Source organism: Mirounga angustirostris, unplaced genomic scaffold, assembly GCF_029215605.1.
Source record: "Mirounga angustirostris isolate CCGP_5_RB_7025 unplaced genomic scaffold, mMirAng1.0.hap1 SCAF_12, whole genome shotgun sequence".
Lineage (NCBI taxonomy): Eukaryota > Metazoa > Chordata > Mammalia > Carnivora > Phocidae > Mirounga > Mirounga angustirostris.
In genome coordinates, this window is record NW_026991720.1 from 34,158,603 (window position 1) to 34,185,088 (window position 26,486).

The 26,486-nt window shown below is 38.2% G+C and overlaps 1 long non-coding RNA gene across 1 annotated transcript in view; it reads left to right on the forward strand.

The window, feature by feature from the left end:
* Window positions 1-25,972, forward strand: part of LOC123835937 (uncharacterized) — a 196,242-nt gene extending 170,270 nt beyond the window's left edge. The window contains exons 2-6 of the long non-coding RNA XR_010406660.1: window positions 5,745-5,818; window positions 7,183-7,237; window positions 7,592-7,696; window positions 23,668-23,768; window positions 25,415-25,972. This is a non-coding gene — a long non-coding RNA (uncharacterized LOC123835937). The remainder of the gene's footprint in view (window positions 1-5,744; window positions 5,819-7,182; window positions 7,238-7,591; window positions 7,697-23,667; window positions 23,769-25,414) is intronic.
* Window positions 25,973-26,486: the final 514 nt, after the last annotated feature.

Genomic DNA, 26,486 nt, shown 5'->3' on the forward strand with positions numbered 1-26,486 from the left:
AGTGTATGTGTGTTTTCAGTAAATATTAACAAGTAGATAATAACAAAGCAATGCATTCAGTTCTGCTAAAACATGCAGCCGCAGACCCTGCTCTCCACAAAGTTATAATCTAGTAAAACATGTTCAAAAGTAATTATAATACAAGAAAAGCACAAAAAATGTCTAATGAGAATTGAAGATAGTATTCTATTATTAAAAAGGGACCACCACATCTTCTGTAGTTAAAAAATTAGTAAATCAAGAAGATATTTTCGGTATAACTAAGATTTAAACTTTTTTTCCTATGATTTGGATGATTTTAACCCAGAGTGGTTATTACAACAATAAAATATTATTTTATTGAAAGTTTATATTTCTTTTGCCTATTTCATTGGTTCCCAGACAACAGGAAAGGCTTTGATGCTTCATATCAATCAATTCTTTAGATTCCCATCTATGGCAATCTGTTCTGCTCCTCATTTTCCCTTCTTCCTTCTTCTTCTCACACTTATCTTATTTTGGCTGTCACTGCCAGATTCTTCTCCCCACTCCTCTGTTGCATGGATAGGGAGATGTTACATAGAATCAGAAGGATGTGTTCTAGAGTCCCAGCATCACTACTTACTTCCGGTATGACCTTGACATAGAGCCTATGAGATTCATGATGACCAGTCTTTGATATATACTGTAAGAGCTCAATTAATATTCATTCTCTTAAAATCTTTTGGTGGTTTCCCGTTGCACATTGGATAAATTTTCAAGTGATTTAGTATTTTAGTGTGAAAAGGAATGACTTACGCAATTTGGTCCTAACCTGCTGACCTTAGTCCACTAGGGCTGTTATAACAGAATACCACAGAGTGGATGGTTTATAAATAACAGAAATTTATGGCTCACAGTTCTGAAGGTAGAAAGAGCAAGATTAAGGCACAGGTGGTTTTGGTGTCTGCTGAAAACCCACTTCCTCATTCATCGATGGGCTCTTTTTCATTGTGTCCTCATGTGGTAAAAAGGACAAGGGAGTTCTCTATGATCTCTTCTGTAAGGGCACTAATTCCATTCCTGAGAGCTCCACCCTTATTACTGAATCACTTTCCAAACCCTTCATCTCCAAATACTCTCACAATGGGGATTAGGTTTCAACAGATGAATTTTGAGGGGAAATAAACATTCAGTCTATAGGACTACACTTGCAGTCATTGCTCTGGGCCACTTTGATTAAGAACCTTCTGCTAAATGAAAACCAGTCCATTTATTGTTCTAACAGGAAATCATTTTGCCCCATCAGCTTTTGGTTCTTTATCAGATAAACAGATTTTGTGGGGTCTAAAGTTTATGCAACTTGGGAGAAGGATCGGAGGGAGGGAGAGAGGAGGAAAGTTATGAATACAACATAAGAGTACAGGTTTGGCGAGGGACCCATGCACCTTAAAGTTCATTTGCTTCCTATTCAATCTTTCTCTGCCCATTGCACATTTTGATCAGATATATCCTTTCCCTTTTCTCTGCTTATTAAATATAACCTACTGTCAACTGAAATAGTACCTCCTCTCTGAAGACTGCCAAGTGTTTCACGCCCACTGCAATATTTTTCTCCTCTGAATTCTTCTAGCACTTATTATCTGCACCCTTAACTTAGGCTGCATTGCATATTGATTTATACAGTTACTTAAGTTGACGTGCGTATATGATTTTACAAGATGTCTAATTTGATTACTGATTCCCTGGGTATTGGTTCTGTTCCAACCCCTACCCCACTTTAGTGTTTTGTGTATGTAGGTGGTCAGTATTTGTTTGCTGATCTATATCAAAGATATTTCCAAGATCCTTTTTTTAGTGAAAAGACAGTACAAATTGTTTTTCTTTTATTTAAATATAATTTGCTCCAATTATAATTCCAAAGGCACCAAACCCACCCAATTAAGATTAAATAAAGCTCTTTTTATTTACATGTCATATAAAATGTATTAAGTAAACTAAATTGATATATACAATAGATTTCTTCTAAAAATTGATGCTGATGAGAATTATGGGGCATCTCCCTTTCATTTTTTGTTACATTTCAGTACATTTATATGATGATAATTTTCTCGAATTTTTTACTAAACAGTCAGCTCAGTGCATTTTATAGTGTCTTTTCCTAAAGAAGTCTACTTCTAAAATAGTGTTATCCATATGAAAGAGGGTGTATTTCTAAATGAAGTGTCATTAAAAGCGGCAGGAAGGAGAGCATTTATGCACCATGTCTTAAACCATCCTTCCTTCATTTGTACTGCTGTGGAAGTATATTTCTTAAGCCCTTGATGTGACTATATCAGCAAAATATGATAAATTAACATGAGTAATCCTCGACTTTTATTATACTGTATCTTTTCACATGAAAAGCATATAAGTAGGCATGAAATACCATGAATTTTCTACCCCTAACTGCATTATATAAAGAGCTGTCGTAGGCATATGAAGTGCTTTTAATCCGAATGAACTTCATTAGCTTTGGATTTAGTTGTGCATTCAGGGTACAAGTTGAAAGGCCTACCTGTTTGCTCAGGCTTTTCTTAGAGTTTGCCTGAGCGATGCAGAAGGGATATAGTCAGATGGGACAGAGGTGGTTGCAGAAATAATTAGAAAAAGCACTTCTGAACACTGGCAGAAATCTATTTAACACAAGAGCCATTTCATCTAGAACCGATCAGGAATTGTCTTCTGGGAGCTTCTAGTCAGGCCTTCAGGAGAAGGCCTCTATTACCTCTGGACCAAGAGGAACCCCAGGCCAGGTGCAATATGTGGGAGCATGTGGAGTCCAGGAGAGAGGGGAAAGGCACCCCCAGCACAACAAGAACTAGGGGCAGGTATCAAAGGCCTGCTCGGGGCCAGGCGTTACCCTAGCCGTTGTACACATTCTTCTTATTTAAGCCTCGCAACAACCCAGTGAGGTGGATATGATGACTTTCCTCATTCTGCAGATGTCCTCTGAAGGTCAGAGAGGTGAACTAACTTGCCCAGGGCTACAGCATTAGGTGCAGGCAGAGCTGAGATGTGAAGCCAGACAGTCTGGCTCTGGAGACTCTCTGTAGCCTCTCTGGGATGCAGAGTGCCCAGAATAAATTAGTGATTAAGAAGACAAGGACTCTATGTTAAAGAAGTTTACATTTTATTGAGGGATGGCTGTTATCTAAAAGCAGAATAATGCAGGGGCACCTGGGTGGCTCAGTTGGTTAAGCGACTGCCTTCGGCTCAGGTCATGATCCTGGAGTCCCAGGATCGAGTCCCGCATCCGGCTCCCTGCTCGGCAGGGAGTCTGCTTCTCCCTCTGACCCTCCCCCCTCTCATGAGCTCTCTCTCTCTCAAATAAATAAATAAAATCTTTAAAAAAATAAATAAATAAATAAATAAAAGCAGAATAATGCATTCCTACTAATATACGACATAAGCAGTGCTTATAAGTAAAATAAAGGGAAATTAAAAGATAAAAGACATTAAAATGAAGATACTGTCCACATGGAAGACAAGAACTCTGCTAACCCACACGTGGCCCTGAGACCCCCAGTAGCTACGGAGTGAATCCAGGCCAAACACAGGCACGCGCACGCATGTGTGTATGGAGCAGAGGGCAGAAGGGGGCAATTACCATTCTCAAAGAATTCCTAATCTGGCAGTGAGTCAGTCATGTAAAAAAATAAATATGTCACAGATCAGAGTAAGTCCTGGGAGAAGGGAATTGAAGCCCACAGCAACAGGAGTTTTACTAACACTGGTACTCAGGAAGGACTTCCTGGAGGAGGTGATTATGTTTAGATATGGAGTTTGTAGCACCTCACTCTATATTAATGGGAGGCAGAGGAGGAATGCCAGACGGAAGTAAGAGCAGAAGCAAAGTGAAGGCGATGGCTGGCCCAGCACATACTCAGTGCGTCTGTGCATACGGCCCAGTATAGATGGCTGTCGGGGAGCACCGCGCAAGGGGGGAAGTGTGAAAAGTTAAGGGGTGGGAGACCAAAACCATGCAGCCTGGTAAAAGCCATGCCGCGAGGGCGTTATAACGTCTCGGCAATGCCTTGCGTCTTTTATTGGAAACTCGGGGGCTTACCTGGGGTTCTCCTGTCCAGGGGCTGCTTGCTCAGAGAAGTGTTGTGGATGATTCCTCTTATGGAAAGACAGGGAAGGAGGGAAGGCCACAGACCAGGTGAACCAGCACACACATTAACATACTGGTTTATATGAGAAGCAGCAATGGCTTGAATTCAATAAAGGATGGGAGGAATATAGAATATGGAATAGTAAGTTAGATAGCCCAGTGGATCTTTTTCACTTAAAAAGCACCCAGGAAATACACACAGAAAATCTCACCTTCAGTATCAGCCCAATTGAACAAGGGGAAAGGTTCTCCCATTATACTTAATTGACAGTTGGTTCACTCTGCACAATGCAGCATTAGGTATCCTTCCTACTAAAATCTCACCAACTAATGAAATAAATTATGACAGATGAAGAAATCACACCATTCCTCTTCAAATTCTAAGTCAAAGAACAGGTCAGAATCAAACACACTGGCATGTCAGTCTTCAACGTTGGTATTTCTGGTGCATTTAAATACTTCTCTGTTATTTGCAGAAATGTGATGTCTTTTAAATAAAGTAATGACCTTATTAACCCACTCTTATTAGGACATATACAAACTCCAACAGTTTTTGGTGATGATTAACTGAGTTATATATAGTATATGTAATGGTGTCTGGCATATAGTAAGTGCTAGGAAACTCTAAGCTATTATTATCATTATCATTTCTATTCACAGTAGTAAGGTTAGTGTCTTGGGCTAGGGTGTTTAGTCTGATTTAATGCTGTTCCTATGATCAACTACAGATGTTTGCAAGGGGGCTAGCCAGGGTTGTAGATGCAGCGCACTGATGATCAGTGGAGCTAACTGGAATCCACTGAGATACTCTAGCATCTACCATCAGTGACTTAACCACCTTCACAATACAGAAACCCAGAAGCTTGTCTAACAAGTTTATTTTCACAGGTGAACATTTGCAAATATGAATACGACCTTAATTAGAAAAAACAACATGATAAGGATACTCAACACTGTGATCCACAATGAAAGCAAATCCCGCTGTCTTCAAGCCAGTGGGTGTTATTCTTGCATAAGAACCCTAGGATCGTGCCCTTAATTAGCTAATTATTTAGAAATTAGAAAGGAATCACTTAACAAGGAACACACACCCCATGATACAAGTGACAGTGGATAGTAAATTTACTTTTAAGAATTAATAAAGAGTGTCAATGAACTACATATGGTATTCATGTGTAATTAAAAACAAATTGCAGTGCAGAGAAACATGAAACATGCTAGTAAATTAATCTCCTCAATTAAACAAAAAAAAGTCTCCCAAAATTTTTGATAGAAAACATATGTATTTTCTGCATGAAATATGGAAATGATTTCCCTCTGTCTGACTCAATATTTGTTTAAAAGAATCAACAAGATTGCAGCCATATATGGGGAATATTTCACTGACACGTGAGCAAAAAGACCTTGAACAACAACAGCAGAAAACAGGCCCCTCCTCATTTGCTTTGGCAGCATTTCCCCCTGCTAATTAAACACCGTATAGTTGAACAAGTAAAAGTAATCTACCGTGAATAGTATTCCACCTTTTTTTTTCAGTTTTCTGTATAGTAATAAATACAACATTCCAGATGTATAACAGGAAGCAGAATCACTCAGATTTATGAGGTACTCTCCCCCCATTTCCTTGCAGAAGAGAGAATCCTGGACCTGGTGGGCTGTGTTCTCCGGGAAAGCAATCCCAGCTTATGCTCTGTGAAACTCACGGTAAGCCTCAGTTAGCAATGAAATGCCGCAAACCTCCCTGTTGAAGAATAGTGGGACTCTAACCAAGTAATAAGGGTAACACTCCAGGGAAAATATAAGAGATCCCCAAATTCTCTATGTTATACTCAGTGGAATTTATTTGAACCTCATCTTAACTTCTTTTGATGTCATCTGTGTTGTCATGCATTTATCTGTGATGGCTAAGCTGGTCGCTTACTTCATAACCTTTACCACTCCTCTCTTCCAAAATAAGCAACCCATAAGGACACAAAAAGGAAAAACATAAAAATAAAAGAGAGTTGATAGGAGGGTAGGAAGAATCAGGATAAATAATAGAAGATAGAGCCAAGTATAAAATTAATGCACAAATAATTTAATTCCTTACATGACTTTTTAGAAACTGGCTACAGATTTGCCTCTGAGCTTCCTAAGAGTCAACCCAAAGACGGAAACATGGTCAATTACTTAACACACAATTGCAGAAAAAATGAAGGTTTTCACGTGCAGAAAGAACCCGTGTAGGATAGTGAACAATGCTTTTATGCCAAGGTATAAAAGCAGCCACTTAATGCGTACCATGTGCTACCAGCATCTTTATAATAAATCTAAAGACAGGTTCTCCATGACTTTTTAAAAATGTTTCAGTACGGCCTGCTGGCATAAGCCTACATACCAGTCAAAATAATCTGGTTTAGCTTTCCATGACCTGGATTATTCCAAGGACGTCCTTTGGATTTGGGAAGGGCTAAAAATACTTTAATTAGTAGTTCTTAAAGTGTGGACCCCAGACCGGCAACATTAGCATCACCTGGGAACTTACTAGAAATACAAATGTTTAGGTTCCACCTCAGACCTTCTGCATGAGAAATGCTGGGAGTGAGGCCCAGCAATTAATCAATTAAATTGCACGTTGCAGAAAGATAACAAGGGGAATTTATAGTTGAGAAATACAAATAAAACATGTTTATACAACATATACCTTTTAGTGTTCCTGGAGTATATACTGTGAAACGAATGACTTGGTCAAAGGAAACTGAATGAACAGAGGAAAGAATTTATAAATTTAGAGGGTGTTTCAGAAAAGAGTTGTTATTTTAGGAAATCTTAAGTACTTAGTAGAGAAGGTGAGGAATGGAGTGATAAAAAGGCTGTGAGAGGGGATAGGTTATGTGACTCATGACAAAACTATGTGATCCTGAGCGTAGTTGGTTCTGCTTTTACGTGAAACAAAAATATGCAACACCAACAGCTGTATTTTAAAGATTGCATCTGCTCAACCATAGCAGAGTCAGTCATGACTTCAGTGTTGTGAGAAATGCTTCATGAAATAGGGTGTATTGATTTGTGGTTCTGAATGTTCAAAGGGAGACCAGCCATGGAAGTTCAGATATATTGCATTGCTTGGTTCATCATCATTAGGTATGTAATTACATATTATAATTTTAGATATATATTTATATATTATATATATGTATTGAATTTAAAATACAAAATTCAAACATAGTGCTGTGGACTGAATTATATTCCCCGAAATTCATATGTTGAAGCCCTAACCCCCAAATGTTATGAGTTTTGGAAATAAGGCCTTTGGGAGGTAACTAGGTTTAGATGAAGTCTTGAGGGTGGGGCCCTCATGACAAGCTTAGTGCCCTAATGGTAAGAGACACAGAGCTCACCCTTTCACCCCCTCTCTCTTTCCCTCCTCCCCCTCCTCCTCTTCCTCTCTCCCTCTCCCTGCCTCCTCGCTTTCCTGCCTCCCTCATCTGCCACCAGGTGAGGACACAGCAAGAAAGCAGGCATCTACAAGCCAGGAAGAAAGCTTTTAACAGAAACCAACCATGCTGACACCTTGATCTTGGACTTCTAGCCTCCAAAACTGTAAGATAATAAACATCTGCTGCTTAAGCCAAATAGTCTTTTGCATTTTGTTAGGGCAGCTCTAGCTGACTAAGATAATAAGTTTGAAACAATTTGATTTTAGTCCTTTAAAATTTAGGAGGAATTTTTAGTGCTTTAGAGATTTATGATGCAATCTTCAAATTACTAATCTCTGATAATTGAAGTGATTATTGGAGGCTTTGTTTCAGACAGTAAGGCGCACGAGATGTTCTGCCAGGTCTTCTTGCCATTGTGGAAAAACTAGACCATACAACATTTGACTCAGGGTCAGATTTGGCCCATGGCTTTGGTGGCCAGTCCCTACTCTGTACCACTGAAAACTAATGATCATGTAGTATATCATTTTTGTAAAACTGAAAAGCAACCAAATCTAAGTAACACATTTTGTTGTGATGAACCTATTTTTAAAAGGATTCGGTAAGCACAAAATTCAATATAGCGATTACCTCTAGGGGAGGAAAAGGAATGGGAACATATGAATAGACAAACACCTTTAATAATATTCTAGTTCTTAGGTTATATGATAGAATCACGGGATCTTTTCTTACTGTGCTTCATAACTCACATATATGTTTCATATATTCTTTTTATATTTCAAATTTTACATAATTAAAAATATCACTGCCTCCCTAAATGCTTTAATTTTCGAGATGTGATTCTTTGCTTAGTGGTTAGGTCACTGGTTCTCCATGACATCATGTTTCTCACCACCAAAGGACCAGTTGTGAAGCCTTTCAGGGGAAATACATGAATAAATTAATTTAGACAGACTGACATAGGCAATTATGAAACTCTTTAACATGTATAAATATTGTATATTTTTAAGAGTCATGAAAATTTTTAAATTTGAAATACGTGATAAAGTAATCTGTTTCCTGAGTTTAGAACAGTTCATAAGATTATGTTTATATGATTCAGAGACAAAGGCTCAATGGCTATATTGTATAGCAGGGACAGTTACAACGTCTGTCAACCGCATGTATATATTTTCTAAATATACACATTACACAAAGAAATTATAAAACCTCAAAACTATAGTTCACCTAAAATAAATATGGCATTGTATACAGGGTGTTGGCCTAGTGCTAAGTAATTATGGGAAATAACCTGAATGTGATCCTTAAGTTATACAGGCTTATATCAGGTTTCTGCAAAAATCGTATAAAATTCCTCTTTCTAAGGGTCTGCAGGGGAAACACAGAATATTAATTTCATGGAGTTCCATTCCAGTATTTCTGTAAGAATTATATGTCTGGATAAGGCAGTTACTATGTATTGCACTAATATAGTTGAAAACATTCCATGAATTGAATAAGAATATTTCCATCCAAAAAGTGCCAAATAACAGGTCACCTCAAGTGAATGGAGAAAGGTATAATTATGGGTGCATTTAATACCTGTAATGAATTCAACTTTGAAAGCTTTCCATTGTTTATATGTCATATACTGGTTATAAATAAAATTTTAAAAGGTATAGCACAAAGAGAACATTAAAACTTCAAAGATTATATATATATATACACACACACACATATACTGTATTTGTTATGTTGCGATGACATACTGTATTATTCAGTTATATGAGATCCTGACTGCCAAGCAAAATACATTTGTCCAATCTCAAACTATGGATTTTTATTTTCTTTTCTGTTCAAATCCTTTGGATTTAAGCTAGCATTTATAACTATCAAAGCCTGATGGATGATCAGAGAAAGACTCAGAAAAAAATATTCACGTACTGTAAGTTAAAATATGAGTTTTTGGAGGGAAAAAAATCACCACTTTATAATAAATTGAAGTGATAAAAAGAATGTCCATTAAGATTTCGTGGAAAAAGTGAAGTAATACTACTTTCTGTTATTCAGATAAACTGAACATATTTCATGAGCAATGTTTTAACTTCTAAAAAAAATTATAAAAGTGAACTTTTGGATAGTGTTGTAGATCCCCAAAGACACATTTTTTAAAGTTTAAGTGCCAATGATATTTAAGAGTCGGAATGAATAGCGTTGGTAGGTGTCTTTCAAGTTATGATAGCAGCCTGTGTAATAGACCCTGAATTTTCAGCCATTTTCTTGGATTTTCTCATTATTGATTATGTTGGTCATTGCTAAAAATATTAAAGTAAATAGACTTTTTATGTATTTATTCACTCACCAAAAAGCAAGATTTAGCAATTCTAGTAAGTGTTTAGAATGTATTGTCACAGGAGGTGAAAAGATAAATCATAATCTGGAAAATCACATAGTCTATTAAAAGAATATGTTTTTAAAACTTAATTGGCTTTCATTGTAGTAAATGCAAAACTGTGAGTTCTATTTCATATACTTTTATATTAAAATATCATTTTACTTCCTAATAGCCAGGTTTCATTTTCCCCATCTCTTCCCACAAGATCACCAAAATGACATTTTGTATATCATACCTTGACTGATTCATGTTACTTTCTTTTCATGGATATGTTTGTAGTATATATTATTTCTAACCACTTATGATAAAAAATATTTTATTTAGAAAATTGGCACATGCTCAGTGAAAAGGGTTGGTAAACAGTGAACTATACAGATAACATTAGATATCATCTAGGTTTCCACCACAAATAAATGATTTCTGCTAATATATGGGCATACCTTCTTCCAGACACAGATTCAGATACAAGTATGCATCTGGGTGTGAGTCTATGTCAGTAGGTAAACAGATGTGTGTGAAGCAGGCAGTAGGATCTTCTTGCATGCCTGTGAAAAATATGACCAGTGGTTACAAGGCAGCACCTAAAGAAAGCATAGATGCTGAAGAACAATGTATGGATGTATGGAGGGCCCGGGCATGGTGATTATAACTATTTGCTAGCACCTTGTTACTCTAAAAAGTGTGGTCCATGGACCAGCAGCTTTAGCATAACCTGGGAACTTGTCAGAAATGTAAAATCTCATGACCCACCCCATACTTACTGAATCAGAATCTGCATTTTAACAGTATTTCTCTGCTTTTCATGCAGATTAAAATTTGAGAAGCACCACCCTAGATGAGTTGGGAGCCAGAAGATACACTGAGTAGATGAATCAGGGCCAACTCACTCATTAGAATAGACAGTGGCTAGAACTTACGATAATTTAAGGGTCCATAAAATCATTAAGAATAAAAATTCATAAAAATTGTTAAGAATAAAAATTTAATGAAAATTAAATAAGAATTAAAAAATAAACTTTTAGGTAGAAGAAAATGTTTTAATACATGATCTGGTTGTATTCAGCTTTATATAAGCACAACTGTAAAATATGATTTTTCATATGAATTTTTAATGGAGGAAGGTGCCCAGGAAGACAATTTCCTAGGGCTCACAAAAGTCATAATGCAGCCCTGTGATGAATATTTTTCATCTTTCTAATTAAGTATTTAGAATAATTAGGATAATTAAATAAATGACCAAAATAAATGTATATGCGAATTCAAAATCTTAGAAGAACTAGGAATGGTAGACTTCTAAACCAGAAGAAACCTTAGAAATCAGAGGATACAGTCCATTTATGAAGATAAAGGAAAATATATATTTATCTGATGACAGATGACACTGATAATAATTTTCCTTATTGTGTTTCATTTTAGCGTCGTTATTTTTAAGCTGGGACCTCACGTATAAAAGTTTACTAATACCTCTGAGCAACAGGGCAATATTTTTGATAGTTAAAACTAAAGGTGTACAGGCAATTCTCTCTGCTTTTCCTTTTTATATTTCAAATAAACTGTATAGAAATGACTTTGTTTATTCATCTAAGTTCACTTCACTTTCAAGGTCCCAGACTTAAAATTTTGATACTGAGCAGAGGAAATTTCTCTAACATCCATTAGCAAGATATTGAACATGTTTGGACTACAGCCTCCTACCCATGTATCCTTTACATTATATAAGATAGCGCATTCGCTGCCAAACATACATTTTAGAAATCAAATAAATTTTAGCGTAAAGCTAGTTAATGAAACTAGCAAATTTAGACTTGTTTAAATGTCAGTATAATATTAAGTACCATATGCTGTGTGCCAAGCAGTTAAAATTGTTTTTGGAAGGATATGAAATTAATTGTTAGAAAGAGAATTTAGTGACTTAAAGTACTTCACCATCAGTTTTATCATTTAATGCATCTTTTGGCAATTATTAAACCCTCGGGAACAGCATGAATATCCTTATCAAGTCTGGAAAGACACTAATGGGGAGGAGAATGGAGTGATGCTTGCATTTACATGTGGGCATGAGCCCAGAGAAAAGTGAAGCTGGGGGAGCCATAAAAACACCCTTGGGCTCAGTGCCCGGGGCAGATACAATGGGCAGCCACCATTTCCAATAGCACCATTTCCTTCATTAATCCAGTGTTTTATTCCTTTTCTTCCTTTTGCATTTTTGGATGCTTGTCAGTTTTAAGGACAGACTTTTTGAAATCCCTGTGCATTATTTACTTCTTAGATGATTTACTCAAATCCATGATTAATAAGAAAGGCATATTAAGGTCAAAAATGTGTTGGAGAGTTTGGGTTGGTTGAATTTTAAGTTCTTAATGACAAAAATAGAAGAAAACAAGCATTAAGCACTTACTGCTAGGCACTGTTCTAAGCATTTTACAATTATTATTTTATTTAATCCTCCAAATTATCTTATAAGATATTTACTAGTTTTGTCTCCATTTTACAGATGAGGAGACTGAGACACGGTGAAGTTCAATAACCATTTTAGTTTTAACTTGATGGGAAACCACCTCAAATACCTATTTCCCTGGCTTGGGAAATGCAGCTGTTGGATATAATTGCGCTTTCATTTATGTCTCAGTATCACAAATGCCTCAGTTATTGTGTAACAAAAATACTAATTGTGCTGAAAATATCAGCAGGCAAAGGAAGTTATTGGCAGGACTAAAACCAGAGTTTTGTTTGTTTTGTTTTATTTTTGCTTTGCTTTTAGTTCTGATTTTCTAGTATCCAATTGAATTCTCAATCTAAAAATTTGATTAAAGAAGGATAAAACCTTTTCCGATACTTGAAGAATCTGCGCAGTTTCCACCTAATCTAGATGAGTCGAATGTTGAATGAGAGCAAGAAGACTGTACCTCACTTGGAGGATGGAGGTGAGAGATGGGTTCCAGGGCAGTTCGAGGGATGTAAAGGGAAGAGGCGAGAATGTCTCCCAGTGAAATATTTGAGACAAAGCATTTTGTGCCAGAGAACACTTCCCTCTACATTCTCCGTCTGCCGTTAACCACATTCACACCATCACCTCCTAACCAGCAACAGGAGACTAGAATCCTAGGATTTCTTCATAAAACCAGAAGGGAGGGCCTTGGCTTGTATGATTGTAAGAGCTTGAAATAGTCACTGCCACAGTCAAATAACCTAGGTTACCAGGTTTGCCAGCTTGAATTAATATTTGATCCAATGTTTTAATTTATTACTACATCTCATAGGTCATGTTTTTAAGTGTTCCTGTGAAAACCATGGCAGGGTTATATTATTTCACTGGTATAATCACAGAGTCTGTGCTTTTAAACAGCGCATGTACTGTGATTAAGCTAAGTAAGAATTATATAATTTAGGACAAGGAAGGGTTTTTTATAGGCCACGTAGGTAAATGATGGACGTGGGTGAGGTTGAGAAGTTCCAGAAAAGCCTGCTCCTGCTAAGTCTGTCTCCCACTGAACGTTCCATGTGTCCCCTTTTTGTGAAGGCTCAGCATTTGAATGCTAAGAGGTAAATGGTATGTTGGGGAAGGACAAGAAAAAGGGAAAGAATTCCTATTAGCTGAGCATCTTCTGCCTGCTATGCCTAGAAACTGTGAAGGTTTCGAAAAATCCTCACATGAACCAAAAGGGAGGTGTTGTCATCTTTCAGAGGTGAAGAAAATAAATTTCATAGTGAGGCTAAATAACTTGTAAGTTCACAGAGCTGTTAGGTAGTAGAAACAGAATTCAAACTCAGGTCTTTCTGTATTATAAGGTATATGTACACTTATATTCTTTAGAGCCGTAGTTTAAATCATTTATCAACTAGCTTAGCTACCTAACAAAATCCAGGAAAAATGGTCATGGACAAGACATAAATTTTGGTCACTATGGGATAAAAAGGATAGAGAGGAAGTCGTGGAATTGGTATGAAGTGTTCAACTCCACTTAGAAAAAGTTGTTACGGATTTCCCTCCTCAAAGGAAAATATTCTTATTTTTTCTGGAATGCCAAGGCATGCCAATACAACATTGGTTCATATTACTATGAATATACTATGGGTATACTATACAAGTGAACAGAACCCCAACAAAGTAGAATAGATTAGCAACAATTCTATACATTTTCCTATGTTTCTTTTCTTTTTCATACATTTTCTTTCAAAATTATCTTTGTTGCATGAACAAAGAACTGAATGGAAATATTGAAATGATTCTAGAAATTGCAACGCCAGAAAAGATGCCCACAAACATGTTCTGTTCTCTAAAGTAAGAAGACCGTATAACACTGTATCCGTTTAATTACGAAGTCCATTTAAAAATAACTCGCTGAGGATCATAGAAGTTGAATCTTCACAGCGTACAATTATCTTTACCCAGTCAGCGCATGAAATAACTACTCTGTTCCCAGTTCTCAGTTCAAAAAAATTTTTAAATGTGGTAAGAGATAAATATAGCTTGTGAGCAAACATGGTTTGCTGCTCAATTGTTCAAAAATGTGTTCACACAAACAATTGTGGGGTAATTATTAATGCTAAAAATATGTGAAGTTGCAGTGACTCTGCATTTGAAGTCTAGAATGTGTCATTTGTTTTATTCATGATAAACAGATCGTTTAGTTGGAAAAATCCCATCTGCTTAGATATATCTCTTATTATTTATGAGAACCGTGTTTAGGAATGCAGGCAGCACATGTGCATAATTAATCCTGAAGAGAATTAGACATTGTTTGATTCACAGCTGAATGCAATTAGCATTAGGAAGTTTACATATGTTGGCAATAACACAGATTAGCAACTAAAGTGCTTGTTAAAAAATTTAACCTGAGGCTGCTGGAGCAGACCTCTCTTAATGATGCTTTAAATGTTGTTGATGAAGCAATAATCAATTTTGTTTTATAAATAGTAAATCAAGAATTTAGGTCTAATTAGCAGTGCTACAGATCACTTCACTTACATATCAGATGTATTTGTGATGTGTGCTATGAACTTTCTTGGAGTCTTGTGTACAAACAGTTGTTAGGGAGAAGACTTGATCCCTTCTTGGAAAAAGAAATCATGCCCCAGCTAGAGAAGAGTGAGGTGTCCACCTTTTGGAAGGACTCCCCCAGAGATGTTGAGCCGGAGAGTTCTGGCTTTGTCACTCTGCAGCTTTTAATTGCAGGAGAGAGAAACAATGCCCTCTCTTCTGCAAGCAGAGCCATTAGCCAGCTTTACAGACTGTGAAACGGAGTCATCTAATGGGGAGGGAGGAGAGAATGGAAATGCCGAAAATGAGGCCGAAAGTAAAATTGAGCTGTAATTGTTTGCACTTCAACTTGGAGAAGTTCACCATTAATTAAAACGTTTCTGCACCACTCACCACCAGACTGGCAAGAAGGAGGCAAGGCTACGGGAGAGGCAGCCCAGGAACCTGCGGGGAGAGCAAGGAGGCCTTTCAGGAGGGAGGGAGCATCTTCAGCCCACAAATGCAGAGTCACGGGAGTGTGGGCAGACCACTGTCACATGACCGTTTTCAAGCAGCCAGCCCGTGGTGGGGATTTTGACTCTTCCTGCACCTCCTTACAAATTCGTATTCTACATTTTCAGAATGAATCAGGATGGAGAACAATTTAGCTAGGAAACATTTACCCTATTCCAGAGTCTAAGTCTCACATTTCTTTCACATTTTAACATCTCTGAAATGTGAGTGCCTCTCCCAAGGATAACCATCTTATGGTTAATTGGCAACAGTTTTTTCCTTAGTACGTGAAATAATGCTAACAGCACATGTGAGCTATTTAAATGTGGTACTAAACGTCTCTTCTGTGCCAGGCACCGTGCTAGGGATGAGGAATAAAGGAGATGTAATATAATGCAAGAAGGATTATCATAAACGTATGTACAAAGAACATGCTTGCCATTGAACTGGCAGAATGTTAACTTCACTTACGGCCCTCTGAGCGTGTGACTGTTAAGTTTTCTAACAGGGCCTTAGACTTGCACCCATCATCATTATAGTGACTCTTTTCCAGATAAGCGATGACAGCGGACAAATGTAGAATGTAAGCTGTGTTCAGCCAGGGAGGCTTTTTTGTTTGTTCGCTGCAGAGATCCTAGCTCTGAGAACACTGCATGGCACATGGGGTCACTCAGCAGTTTCTCACTGAATGAAGAACCAGGCCAGGACTTGGCTTTGCCCTATGAACAAAGACAGTTTTTACATTTATAAATGGTTGAAAACAAAAATCAAAGGAAGAATAATATTATATGACGTACTAACGTTACCTAAAATTCAGATTCCCATGTACATAAATCCCATTTTCTTGGCACATATCCAGAGTCATTCATTCTTTCATGTTTTGTCTGTAACTCTCTTCTCATTACAGAGGCCCAGTTGAGTAGTTGTAACGGTGTTCTTACGGTGCACAAAACCTCCAGTATTTATTGTTTGGCCATTTACAGAAAAAAAATGGGCTGGCGCCCAGACTAGGCTGTTGTGGGAAGGAGCAGCCCAGCCGCAAGGAGCTTTGGTAGAGCCCCACTGTCCCGTGCCCTCACTCACGCCTTCCTGTCGGATGACCTCCTATTCCTCTTCTCGGTGGATTAGGAAACCGAACATCATCACTGCTGATGTGCTCGACGACAGGGAAGCTGAACCCCATCATCCTGAGCCCCCTCACACGCACACACAGCAATTGTCCCTTGACCCTCATAAAATTAAATTAATTTTGGCTCTCCTGATAGAAATGCATAAGCTGAATTGTATATATTAAAGCTTAATGATAATACCTCCTGGTACAGGATCAAATTTGGTACAACTTTATTCCATTTGGCTTCTATCCAAGAAGAGCCATTATAGAGAGAGGGAGTACCAGCTGAAATTCATTATCAAAATACTTTACGTGTTATGTGGTCCTGAGACGTAAACCTAGAGAGTGTTATGCTTTTAATTAAAGATTATCGGTTCTGAAGATCCTCTCCTCATTCACATCTGCTACATGCTAGATGTTTTCACTTGTCCACTAAGAGTACAGTGACTACAAAGGAATCACAAAGCATGACAGCAGGCTGAGGGTATCTGAGATCAGGGCAGACTTGTTAGTGTTCCCCTGGACCTGGGTATGGTCACTGACAGGACACAGAAAGCAGCCTTTAAAGAGGAGGAACATGAGCATAGAGATAGAGAAAACACATGTATTCACTGTAATGTTCTGGGTTCTCCCCCTTTTACTCTCAACAGCACAACTTGCTGGAGAGAGGAGTTAATTTCTTATAAATGCAGAGACACAAACTAGCTCATGATTATAGTTTCTGCAAATCTCTAGGCACCATGAAGACAGGGTCCAGATCTGTCTTTCTCATGGCTCTAGGTACGGCTGGCGCCTTGGCATAGTCCGTAGCCAACACATCTTTCTTACTAAAGGAAGATACCCTGGCTAGGTCATAAGCTAGCTGGGTTCTCTTAGATCTCTCCTTAGAGCATGCAGTTCTTTGCCATGTCTTGATGTTATGGAGTCTTTCTGAATGTAGGATAGATACAAGTGTGCAAGAAGAATCCTCCTTTCAACAGAATAAATGGGAGGGGGAAGGGGACAATTGGTTAAAAAATAAGACTTTAAGATAATGCTAGTCATTGTTTTATCTTTAACTAAGGAGTAAATCCTAAGCACAGGCAACGACTTCTGCAGTATCTCAGTGAGACTGAAAAGAACACTGGCCCCAAATTTCTTCCTTATCTATCTGCATGAGGATCTGAAACTTTATATGTAGAATTTTACCCGTTTAGGTTAAGATTTAGCAGTTCCTAAAGGTTTATATTAAAAAGAAAAGAAGTTATTTGGGAGCATTGTTACGCAGTAGCCACTAATTTATCACCTATTAATATTTTAGTATAAATTAGTAAGATTATCACTCTCTAAGAACATAGAGCTGAGGAATGAAACAGGATTGCAAAAAACTTTGAAGAGCTGGATCAAATATCAAAGATAGGAATATAGGGTACCGTCGACAAGCTGGTTCTACAAAGTCATTTGTTGGGAAGCTTTTGAGTCCCCAAGAGGTACCTCTGAAAGAGATGCTACAACTGGGAAGAAGATTGTTGCAGAGACTACTAGGTCCCCAGGGTACGTCCCCGCTTCTGCCTTTTAGTTAGAAGTAACACGCACACGCACGTGCGTGCACACACACACACACATTGAGTTTTAGCAGGAAGCAGGGTAACCCATTAGATATTTTCTAACCTTCCTTATGGCTAGGCCTGCTCATGTGTCTAAATACTGGACAAGGAGAAGTTAGCAGAGATAATATTTGCGATTTCTATATCATATCCTTAAAAGGAAGCTGCTTATTTTCCACCATGTCTCTTTTCTCCTTCCTGTGTACAAGAATGAGGACGTGCTGCTAGTTATCTAGGGTATTAGTCTGCTAGGGCCGCCATAACAAAATACCACAGAGTGGGTGGCTTACATCAAAGAAAAAGATTTTTTTTACCAGCTCCAGAAGCTAGAAGTCTAAGATCTAGGGGCCATCAGGCCCGGTTTCTGGTGAGGCCTCTCACCAGAATGGTGCCTTCTCACTGAGTCCTCGAATGGCCCTTCCTCTGTGCACACATGGAAAGAGACCTCTGCTGTCTCTTCCTCCTTGTGTGAGGCCCCCAGTCCTGTGGGATTAAGGCTCCATTCTTACGACCTCCTTGAATCTTTATGACCTCTTTCTGGGCCCTATCTCCAAATACAGTCACATTCGGGATTAGAGCTTCGACATACAAATTTGGGGAGGGACAGTTCTGTTCATAACAGCCGGTTTTGATGACACACCCAGGCAACAGCGGTGTGCAATGGTGGAAGAAACCAGCGGCTCTGGATGACTCCTTACAGCAGAAGGTGTGAACCCTCCTACCTGCCCACTCCTCTTAGGGCTGTTCTTTCTCAGCCGCTGGGATCTGGATGTGTTTGTTACAGCAGCTATATCCTTACTAACCGAGTGTGAAAGAGGAGAGCCAAAAGGAACTTTCTCTTCACAAATCTGCTTGGGGAACTATTCATAAGAGGAAAAACAAAACAGAACAGGTCATCCATCCTCTTATCGGAATCTCTTTTTGAATGTGCTTTGACTCCATTTAATACTAATCTAATTACATCCCAATAGGCAAATGCTTAGAAATCAGTCTCATCATTCATATAACGACTCTATCTAATTTGTGGCAGTGGAATTTGTTTTGGTCCTACTTTGTGATAGATGTGAGGATACCAAAGGTATAAATTTAGATATCAGCTTAATTGTATTTCTTGCCAAGTTCATGTTGCCAACTTGAAAAGACGATGCTCATTTTTAAAAGTAGATACTTCTGTAAAAATAGAATTATTTGCCATGTAATTAAAGTACATTATGGAAACACCTTCTTTAGGATGTTAAGAAAACCGAGGAGTTCTTGGGTTTCTTTTAGGGATAGTAGAATGTTCTAAAAGTAGATCATGGTGATGGTTGTGCAACTCTCTGAACATAAAAAAACACTGATCCGTACACTTTAATGGGTGAATTTATGTAGCATTGAGTTATATCTCAATCAAGCTGTTAAAAAAAATAAATAAAAAAAAAAGAGGGAGGAGTAGGAGGTATATGGCCAAACACATTGAGAAATCTTCCCTACTTTATCCACCCTAGGAGGATTTATAGGTGCTGGAAGATATCGGCCTTAGAGCAAACAAACAAAAACCCATATAACTTTGCTTATCCAAGGTCTTCTTGAAATTATTTAAGCATGACTCACTTAACCTCTTGCAGCCAAGATGTGTGTTCAGCTAAAATAATAGAATACTCTGAATCCCTGCTTTCTTGGCTTCACTAGAAAGGTATATAAAAGTTTCACACAAGTTATGCAAGAAGCCCAGGGGGAGGGCATCCTGGGGCTGGTGCAGCAGCTCAGCAAAGGCCGTCGTGAGACTCCTACTGTCTCCCACTCTCCACTGTCCTGGTCACGTAGGCCTTCCTTTGTCATTTGGCTTGGTGGTGCAAGTACTTCTTCCCAGCTCTGCCCTCTGAGCATGAAGAAGGGAAGGACTGGGCAGAAGTTTCCACTTACCTTTTCTGGTGCAGAAATCTGCCACATGGCCTCTCCTGAGAAACCTCGAACTGAAGCTGTCCAGGGTGTATTCTGCAAGAGGAAAGGGGACGAGGAGATGGTTGAGAGCTTTTGGCCTTCCACTGCAGCTTTTGCAAGTCCATCCCTTTGACTATTCAACAGATACGTAATATATATTTCTAAGGAGATGTAGCATGTTTATTGAGAAAAGTATTTAGTGATTGAGAAATGTCTTCTGTATCAGGTTTAAACATAGAATTATGTTAACGGTGTATCAAATCCTCACCAAATATTTGGACATTGATAGAGAATTAAATTGTGAAATTATAGGATTTGGGAGTTGGAAGAACCTACATACATATGTGTGTGTGTGTGTGTGTGTGTTTGTGTATAAAGAGCCACCCTCAGGCTCTTTATAAGGAATGCGCGTACTCTTCCCTTCAGGACTCAGTTCCCAGGCCATGCCCAGTAACTGCAGCCAGCCAGAAGTCCGGTTTCCGTGTCATGTCAGGCCTTCAGCACTAGGTCCTACATTTCTCCTTAAAGATCGATAAGCTAAAAATGACTTATTTGCCCTGAACCAACCTCAAGACAGTCTCTCTCTACGTAGTGGTTAGAACTGATCACTAAGTGTGACAATACAAATGCGTATTCCCGTAAGGCAGCTTCTAATATATAAATGGACAGCTCAAAACACAGATCTATCATCTATGTGTGCATGTATACAATATATATATATACTGATATATATTAGTAAGTCCTTACTGTTTTAAAAATCCAGGCTATATCCAGTTTTTCCTAGGTTCTATAAGGTACCCAAAATCCAAAACAAAAAATTGGATTGGAAAAAGAAAAAAAATGGAAGGTAAAGGGGGAAAAGCTAAGTAAAAAAACCCTACAGCCTTAGAATTGTATTTCAGGGATAAATACGTGGGAGGGACACTAAGAAATCAAGTCAGCCTTTGCTCTGGACACATTTATTTTGGATGCTGTATACCGGTGGAACCAAACAGCTCGTGTATGTGGAAGAGCGGATACAGAAGGAGCCCTCTGGCATGCACATGCATAGGAGCTAGACTGAATACCAGGGTCATGAGCATGCCCAGGGATTTTCCTACGGAAGTCACTAAATTAAATAGGAATTTCCAAGAAGACAAGACACACATAGTGCTGGAGTCTCTGCACCTGCATAATCTGTGTTCTGCCTTCTGAGGGGTCCCTTACAGAGTGGGCCCAACACACGCATGCACACGCACACACACACACATCTTTGTTTCCTTAGTTTTTTTTTCTTGTGTTATTACAAAATGGAGAGGAACATTAATTAAATACTTTTACCAAGCCAATTGAATTCATTGGTCCCTTTTATACTTTATTCTAAATTTGATACTTCTGACTAAATGGAAGTCTCTATACCTTTGATGGGGGGAGTCTTAGGGTCCTAAACAATGAGTTAGTTAGTTGTAGGGATTGTTCAGACTCATGTCTTTTAAATCTGAGCATCTAGTTGGCCTTACCTTGTACGTTTATTCCTTTTTATGAGAGTGTTGGTGAAAGCCAAAGTTAGTGCATCTTACAAAGTTTCACAGTTTCCACATTTTACTCTAAGTCTAATTCCTTTTCTTATGCCTTCTCTAGAGGTAGAGAACAGCAGGTGATTATTTTACTATGGTGTTCTTGAACTGTAGATTCTGTTAGACCTTTCTCTTGGCTAAATAATCCAAATTCCTTTCCTCAAATTTTCCTTTGTAGCTCCTATTTCTCAGCCTTTAACAATCTTCACTGAGGTCCTCAGTTGATACAAATAGTCATTTTCACTTTTTTTTCTCTGCATGATTACTTGAAATAGTATTTCTAAGAAAAAATTAATATAACTCTAAATGGTTTTACACTATGCACATTACAGGATCTAAAAAAATACACTCCCAAGATTCAAAAAGACTGGTGATTACTTTTGAAAACTTAGGCTGAACTAGGTAGCTCCAGAAAATGGGGTAAAATAAAACATATAGGTTTTATTTGTCAGAACAAAGAGATTTGCTGTGATAATTACAATTTGGCAAGTCTATTGTGAGGTCCCTGGAGTGGGAAAAAAAAAAAAAGAAAGACCCCTACAGCTTATATGGGATAATAGAAACAAGAGGAATAAGCAGCATGGGATTTTATAGGGAGAGAAAATCACTCAAAAAACGAAAGTCCTCCTTTCTTTAACAAAAGTACAAAATTAGTAGGTGAAGGAAAAGTATTTAGTTTAATGCACCTGGTCAGCTATAAAGCTTTCAATAAAATTTTACCTCAAAATGCAATTCAAATTATCTTATGAAAAAAGTATAACTTTTGAGACAAGTGAAACCTTTTACCTAATAAAGTACTTACTAAAGATTTGAAGCCTAACATCAGGCAAGGAAATATGAAAACTAGGCTTGCTTCAGTGTTTAGAGAACAAAGTGACACCTATCACATACCTCCGGGCTAGTCCTCCCCTGTTGACCTTCTCCTCAAAGACCAGAACTTGAGTCTCTGAGGGGGGAAAAAAGCACCAGAACTGTTATAAAGTCCGGGACATCAGGCACTTTGAAGGGTAGAGATAACGTGGGAGGGGGTGGGGGTGGTGCACATGATACCTGACGAACACCCCAACTCCCTCCCCCAGGCCGCCTATAGTGCGGTGCCCACACCAATCCTGCACCCACACAGTCCTCCCACCCACCCCTAGGAGGTATAGAGGACTCTTGTCTGGAGAAAATAAAGAACTCTAGTGGGAAAACCCATAGACTCTGACATTTAAAGTTCCCGTCACATAAATATCCATGTGGAAATCTTTCCCACACACCAAGAGATGTCATCAAGTTTTCCTTTTTCAATTTATAAATGTGTCTCACTCCTAAGTTTGAATGAACAGTCAAGAAACACCAAATATTTGAAGGAAATATGAAAATACAGTGACACAAATAGAATAAACTAGAGAAAAATGGAGGCAACATAAAGCACAAAAAAAACTTTATTTAAAAATATTATATAAATGATTATCATTCTCCTGATCGATGAGAGAAGATATTGTACCTAAAAGAAACAGCTTGTAATAATAAGAAGGAATAATCAGAAAACAAAGAATAACACTTAGAATTTAAAATGTGATTACAGAAAAAAAAAGTCTCAGAAGATATAAAAGACAGTGTCAAGGAAGGTAGTGTCCCGGAGGGGGGGGAAAAAGACAAACACTACAGAAGGGGAAGTAGAGAATTGAAAAGCTACAAAATCCAGAAATAAAGAACAAAGAAAACAGAGGCGACAAAATTATCAAAATCAGTTCAGAAGCATTTCACAGAACTGAAGGTCATACGTCTCCACATGGAAAGGGCCTACTGAAGGCCAAGCACAAGGGAGAAGGATTCTCACCAAAGCAGACTGTTACAAGCTTTCTGAAACACAGGGGTGGAAAAAGAGTCTAAGAACTCCTGAAAGAGTAGAAGCAAGTCATGGAGAAATGCTTAGGAAGAAGAAATTGTATTCGAATTCTTAAGAGCAACCCTGAGTTCCAGAAGACTTTGTGGTTCAGTGCCTATAAAATTTCATTATAAAGTGATTTTAAAGTCACCAATCGTATCTGAGGGTAGAATAAAGGCATCACCAGATATTCGATATCTAAATTAAGTAAATGTGTTTCCTGTGCACTCTTTCTTAGGAAGATACCAGAAGATTTACTTTAGAAATACAAAAGAAGAGAAAAAAAAACACTAACGAAGATCCAGGAATCCAGGGTTCAAGTCCAGGAGACCTGCAGAGGTAAGGACCAGTATGTTAGCTATGCATAGAATAGAGCAAGAGACAGAGGACTGGTATGGGGATGGAGGAGACTGCTTAAAACTGTGTTTCAACATTAAAAAAAAATGTTAGGTGGGGCGCCTGGGTGGCTCAGTTGGTTAAGCGACTGCCTTCCGCTCAGGTCATGATCCTGGAGTCCTGGGATCGAGTCCCACGTCGGGCTCCCTGCTCAGCGGGGGGTCTGCTTCTCCCTCTGACCCTCCCCTCTCTCATGCTCTCTCTCTCTCATTCTCTCTCTCAAATAAATAAATAAAATCTTTAAAAAAAATTTAAAAAAAAATGTTAGGGACGGCTGGGTGTCTCAGTTAGTTAAGCATGTGCCTTCAGCTCTGGTCGTGATCCCAGGGTCCTGGGATCGAGTCCCACATCGGGCTCCTTGTTCAGCAGGGAGCCTGCTTCTCCCTCTGCCTTAAGCTCCCCCTGTTTGTGCGCCCTCTCACTCTCTCTCTCTCTAAAAGAAAAAAAAATGTTAATAGCCCTTTGACATATTTTGGGGGTATTTATTTTAATGGATTTATTTTGAAAACTACCTCATAGGAAATATAAATGAAAAATAGAGAAAAACAAACAAGGAAATAATGAGAGAATATTAATTTCGGGGGGGGGGAAGCTCTATTAAAAAAGAATTGTAATCCCAGAGTGAAAACTATTTACATAACAATAAGTAGTTTATATTTATATAAACACTGACTATTACCTTAACCAGAAAATTATAATTTAACTATATTGAGAGATTGGGGAGAGCAAGCAGATGGGGAGCATAAGAGAGGTAAATTCTATACTTCCAAAACAAAAAGTCAATATATTATTTCTATAATTGTTAAATTAAAAAATGGATATACATGTGATATATATGGATATATATCTATGAATCCCAGAATATATATGGAATATATAGGATATATATGACATAAATGGACATATATATGACACATCTATATGAATACCATAGAAGTACCACACCAAGAAGAAATACGTTAATGGCATCGAAAATGGTTATCTTTATAAAGCAGAGTAACTAAGGGCTGTAGTAAAGACTGTTGGATTGTGACATAAGCCTTTTTAGCACTACATTCATGTGTTAGTTTCAGAAAGTTGAACACACACTCATAAATACTAATTGGAAGAAGGAGGTTGAGAAGATTGTGCTGAGTTTTCTCCAAATCAGTGAAACTGGTTAGGTTAAGCAGTGAAGTAGTGACCTTGACTTTGGTCAATTTTTTTTTTTTTTCATAGCTAGGAATGAACCCTCTGGGCAAACTCAGACTTATGTGCAGTTACAATAGGTACATAGATTAGGTTACTATTTGTAAAGTGCTCTTTATAAATATGATGTCATTTTATTTATATGCACATAATTTTATTGTTCAACTTGGTTTTCTCAAGTGATTTTGTTTGGCATACAGGGAGGTACAAATCTCATTTAAAGAATTAAAACCACACGTAAAATCCCTGAAAATATTAGAGGAGTATATTTTTCATCTGAAATTTTCTGTCTTTGTATCTTATGGCTTCTCATCTCTATTCAAGATTTTCTTGTTCAAATTGCCTTCCTTGTTTTTGACACCCGTTTCTTTTTGCCCACATGGTGATGAAATTTCTACCAGCCCCTCAGGCTCTCTGGGACCTCCTGTAGCTACTGAGGGCAATTATGGCTAAGAGACGCGAACCTGAAAAGGGCTTCAAGAATTGCTGCAAAAGGGGCGCCTCGGTGGCTCAGGCAGTTAAGCGTCTGCTCCCGGCTCCGGTCGTGATCTCAGGTCCTGGGATCGAGCCCCGCATCGGGCTCCCTGCTCAGCGGGAAGTCTGCTGTCCTCCTCCCCCCGCCCCTCCCCCGCCACCCACTTGTGCTCTGTCTCTCTCTCTCTCTCTCTAATAAATAAATAAATAATCTCAAAAACAAAAACAAAAAAGAATTGCTGCAGAACACCAGTCCCTGCAAATGCTGCAAGGCACTGTTGGCTCTAGACTTCGGAAAGATAAACTTCCCCAAAATAATCTGAGTTGAATACAGACCAAGACTGTTAGACATTTGGTATGCACTGATATCTGCGGGAGTCAAAAAGAAAAAAAAAAAAAATTTAGTAAGTTTGCATAAAACAAAGAGTCATTCAGATTTGGTCACAAATAAGAATTTTCACCAAGAATTGCATGATACAGTACAAAATATCGAAGTAGCACGCAAGCAGCTGGTGTATTTGTGAAAACCAATAGAGAAAAACCTCAAACCGGTGATTCGGCAGGCACAATAAAATAATAACCAAAGAAAAGTTTGGCCTGGTTCTTTTGCTTTGCAGACAGTTTTGTTGCCTTCTCAGTTCAAACATCATAAAAATAAACTGCTCTACCTCAGCTTTTGCAGATACCTGTTCCGTGTTATTTTTGACAACTTAAAAGGGAACATACCATTCTGAATTTCACAGTGACCAGCGCATTTGTAACACAACGAGGCTCTTTTATTTCCGGAAGCAGCCAAAAGCAATTAAGGAAGACTGTATTCATCACGGCAGAATGCATCCTGTTCAGCTAATTGGAACATTAGACACTACAATCCTGGCCAAACGTACCAACTATGAGGAGCTGTCACTGTCTTAATAATTCTGTGATGGCCAGAGGAAGACAAACAGTTGTTGTTGACAAGTGTTTGATCTTCATAAGTCTGCTGCTGCGACAAACTAC